We start from the raw sequence: 5,000 nt of genomic DNA on the forward strand, positions 1-5,000 counted from the left end.
AGTTAATTTCTTATTATATATTCCTTTAAGAAAAGCGTCAGTCGTGTGAAGTAATGATGTTTCAGTAGAGTGCCATTTTTTGCTTCCGTTTTGTCTAGTCGTTAGCCTCTTCTTTGTTGTCAGATAGGTGACAAACTGATTGTAAGAGACTCTCTCACAGACCATTGACAACGCAGATAGTAGCGAGATTGGTCTGTCATCGTTAGAAAGTTCGTGATTGGGAATAGGTGTGATTTCGGCTGTTTTCCAGATCCCTGGGAATGTTGAAGATGAAAGAGAGAGAGAGAGAGAGAGAGAGAGAGAGAGAGAGAGAGAGAGAGAGAGAGAGAGAGAGAGAGAGAGAGAGAGAGAGAGAGAGAGAGAGAGAGATAATGGAGTTACGATGACTTCGAAACGTGGTAAAAATAAAAATATAGTCAGTTTCATATGTTTTTCTTTCTTAGTTATAAGTTTTTCTAAACAACTGCTTATAATAATAATAATAATAATAATAATAATAATAATAATAATAATAATAATAATAATAATAATAATTGACAAGAAAAAGTGATTTAAATATCGGAACTGAAGCACTTATTTTTGCAGCCCAAGAACAGGCACTGAAAACGAATTATGTCAAGTTCTACATTGACAAGTCAGTGGATTCCCCACTTTGCAGATTGTGTGGGGAGAAGGGTAAAATGATAAACCACATTATTAGTGAATGCAACAAACTGGCACAGAAAGAGTACAAGGGAAGGCATGACAATATTGCCAGATTGGTGCACTGGAAACTCTGTTGTAAGTATGGTATAGACAGAAGTGAGAAATGGTATGAGCACCAACCAGAAAGGGTTGTGGAAAACGAAAGTTTTAAGATCTTGTGGAACATGTCCATCAAGTGCGACCATATCATCGCAGCCAGAAAACCAGACATTGTTGTTGTAGAAAAGGAAAATAATAAGGTAATCAGTGTGGATATTGCGTCACCGTGGGATCACAGGGTGCATGAAAAGGAAGGTGAAAAGCTGGAGAAGTATCAGGAGCTAAAGAGAGAAAGTAAGAATATGTGGGGGATCAGACATGTAGAAGTTGTACCGATAGCTGTCCGTGCACTTGGAGGAGTAAGTAAAAGGTTTGATGGATTGCTAGGGATTGCTATCAAGAAAGGACTCTTGCAGAAAACAGCCTTATTGAAAACAGCAAGGATCCTAAGAAACGTTCTGGAAAACTAAACAAGAGGGTATGACCCAAAGAACCTTTGGCCATTGGCTATGGCCCGCCCCTTTGGATTAAATGCGGTATACCATCTGCCAGAGCGTAAACGCCATGAGGTAATAATAATAATAATAATAATAATAATGACGATGATGATGACGATGATGATGATGATGATGATGATGATGATGATGATGATAATAATAATAATAATAATATTAATAAGCGTACCACATGCTGCCCACTCATGGATAAGAGAACGCCAGAATTTGTTCGGGATTGCTCTTAACATAAAGAGACTGCTCACAATTGTATGGAAGCTTGGGAGACCGACCTTTACTTTGGATCAACACAAATTGGGGAAGTAAATATCAACAGGGCAATCTTTCAGGGAGATGCTCTATCCTCTTTGCTATTTGTTGTCACCCTGATCCTTCTGACTAGGATACTACAGAAGACCAAGTACAGATACAGCCTGAATGGTGTAAACATGAATCACCTTTTCTACATGGATGACCTGAAGTTATACGCAAGGTCAAAGAAAGAGCTAGAATCCTTGGTCAATACAATGCGTATCTTCAGCGCAGATATAGGGATGGATTTTGGTGTTACCAAATGTGCCAAGCTTGCAATCAGAACGGGCAAAGTCGTAGCCACAGAAGGAATCAAGTTGCCAGACGGCAAAGAGATCAAGAACCTAGAAAAGGGAGACAGTTACAAGTATCTTGATGTGCTGGAATTGGATGAGGTACAGTGTAAAGATATGAAGATGAAATTAACCGGGGTGCAAGGAAACTGCTGCGGTTCAAGATTAACGGAGGGAATATGATCTGTGGAATAAATACAAGGGCTGTGTCTGTGCTACGTTATTCTGCGAGCTTTGTTAATTGGACCAGGGCCGAGATAAGAGTACTAGAGAGAAAAACCAGGAAGTACCTTACCATGTATGGGGCGCTGCACGCCAGAGACAGTGTAGCAAGAATCTATCTTCCGAGAAAGAAAGGTGGACGAGGCCTAATTTCGATAGAGGACTGTGTGGACCAAGCTTTAATTGGGCTCTCCAGTTACAATGCTCAAAGCGATGACGTGCTGCTCATAGCAGGGAGGGGAAACCTCTACAGCCCCCAGGAAACAAGCAGAATTCAGGAAGAGAAAAACCGAGGAAACGATATGTGAGGTGAAAGAGAAACAGCTACATGGGCAAATCTTAAGAGATATGGAAGGAGAAGCAAGTGAAAAGAGCTGGGAATGGCTCGAGAAGTGTCACTTGAAGAAAATCCCCAAGGAACTAATTATGCCTGCGCAGAGCCAGTAACTCAGAACAAATGCTATCAAGGCGAAGATAGATAAAACTAAGAACGACCCTAGCTCTAGACTATGCAAAACGAAGAGACCGTAAATCATTTGCTTAGTGAGTGCCCGAAATTAGCCAAGACAGAGTATAAGCGCCGACATGATAACGTGGCCAAAGGGGTCCATTGGGACCTGTGCAAGCATTACGGAGTTGAATTTGGTGATAAGTGGTACAAGCACGTTCCAGAACCGGTGGTGGAAAGCTCAGACGTCAAGATATTGTGGAATTTTACCATCCAGACAGATAAGAAATTACCGCACAATAAACCAGACATTGTGGTTGTCGAGAACACCAGCAGGGCATGTCATATCATAGACGTAGCATGCCCCGGTGACTGCAGAATCAGACTGAAAGAGGAGGATCGTCAGGACCGCCTTTGAAGTCAAAACCCTCTGGAAACTGAAAAAGGTTACCATTACACCAATTGTTTTAGGAGCATTAGGGATCTATACAGACAGACCGGAAAAATACCTAGAGGATATCCATGTTGGGCTTCACACCTACACAATGGAGAAGACCGTGCTGTTGGGCTCAGCCGGGATCCTGAGACAAGTTTTGGATTGCTGAGGCTGCTTGTTGCAGCTTGTGCCAGAGCTAGCAGCATGATATTGCTGTGATTTGGGACACATTTCAAATTTGATTTAAAGAATTTAAAAGTCAGTGAATTGGAACTTTTTACTTGTTTCACAGATGTGCGGCAGATAATGAGAAGGAACGATCACCAAGAGTTTCTTTGACTTAATGGGCGGAACTTGAATACACTGGGAACTTGATAGCAGATAGCAGTTACTTTTACAGGGACGAACCAGGTCAGCAAGGTAAGAAGATGCTAGTCCATAAAGGCTTTGTAAACAACAGCCAAAATCTTAAACTGGATACGGAAATCAACAGGTAGCCACTGAAAGTACTTTTAGCAGAGGGAAGGCTATTATTTTTTCTCCGACCTGGCAATCCTTATAAACAATGGACCGTCCTTAAACCCATTCTAAAATTAATTAATTAATTAATTAATAATAATAATAATAATAATAATAATAATAATAATAATAATAATAATAACAATAATAATAAAATAATAATCATAATAATCATAATAATGATAAAACTCCCCTTCTGCAAACAACGTAGCTTTCTTAGTTTGAGAACTTGTGAGCAATGGTAAAACTCGGAGTTTTTTCGTTGAGATCGTGTGACTATGTGCTAATTCTGAATGAAATTCGTAGTAATCTGATCAAAATCGGGAGCGCTCATGTGTATTGTTACACTCATCGCGATGACTAAATGGCTTCGCATCCATATATGGAAATCTGCGCTGTAATTGGAGAGCACTACATTCGTTTCAATAAAAAAACACACATGGAGGAGGTGAGACGAATTTGAGGAACTTAAGACTACGGAACCTGCGGAACCTGCGAAACCTAGAGAAATGACTGTTTTTATTGAAACCCGATGATAAAAGCGGTAAGATTTACATTAGTATTTGTGAAATATCGACTGTACCCCCTAATTATCTTGTTCCAGGTGGCATTTCTAGCTCTTATCTTCGTATTTGCAGCACCTGATTCAAGTTAGCCGATTAACTGGTGGATTGCGTAACAAGTCACAACAACAATGACCTTGTGATCAATTACCTGCTTGCGGTGACTTGTTTTTGTTGTCGTTGTTATTGATGTTACGACTTACAATGCCGCAAATAAAAATGGAAAAAGGAACGTATCGTTGCTTCGGTTACATGTTTTTCCCTTTGTGGGATAATTGATATTTTAAAAAAATCATATTATTTGATTCTTCTCGTCGAGAAATAAATGTAGCATATACGCTCACGATACAAGTGTATTTATGGGCAAGGCCTAGAACATCAAGGAAACCATCCCACCACCAACTGACCACGCACCAAATTCTCCTTGTTACCACAAGAGATCGAACAATCCTGAAGTCAAACAGAAGCCGTAAAAATAAAGAAAATAATACAAGCATAAAAGGCAAGAGAGGCAATGACCAGCCGAAGACAATCTCACCAGTAAATTCGAAAATAACCTTAAACAGACCCAAGTAATGGCACGAGAAAGATTAGGAAAACTGGAAACATACAAGACTGACCTTGCCCACTGCCTTAACAACTGCGGATAGGTACTAAACTAAAGCTATAAAACCAAAATGACAACTGACAGGCAGCAAATACCACCATCACGTGACCTGCATGTCGCGAAAAAAAAAACAATTAAAAATTCTCAAACCAAGCAGGATCATTTTTTTGAGGTCTTAAAATGAGTTGGTAGATTGTGACTTGTCACGCAATCGACCAGTTAATCGACTAACTTCAATCAGATGGTGCAAATACCCAGATAACAGATACAAATGGCACCTGGAACGCGGTAATCAGCGGGCAAAGTCGATATTTAACAAATACTAATGTAGATCGCATCGTTTTTATCATGGGGTTTCAATA

The 5,000-nt window shown here is 39.9% G+C and overlaps 1 protein-coding gene across 1 annotated transcript in view; it reads right to left on the reverse strand.

Annotated features, from left to right (window-relative positions):
- The window catches only part of LOC137982559 (uncharacterized), a 70,699-nt gene that overhangs the window by 65,067 nt on the left and 632 nt on the right, over positions 1-5,000 (reverse strand). The window lies entirely within an intron of this gene.

The sequence above is a fragment of the Montipora foliosa genome, chromosome 13 (genome assembly GCF_036669935.1).
Source record: "Montipora foliosa isolate CH-2021 chromosome 13, ASM3666993v2, whole genome shotgun sequence".
Lineage (NCBI taxonomy): Eukaryota > Metazoa > Cnidaria > Anthozoa > Scleractinia > Acroporidae > Montipora > Montipora foliosa.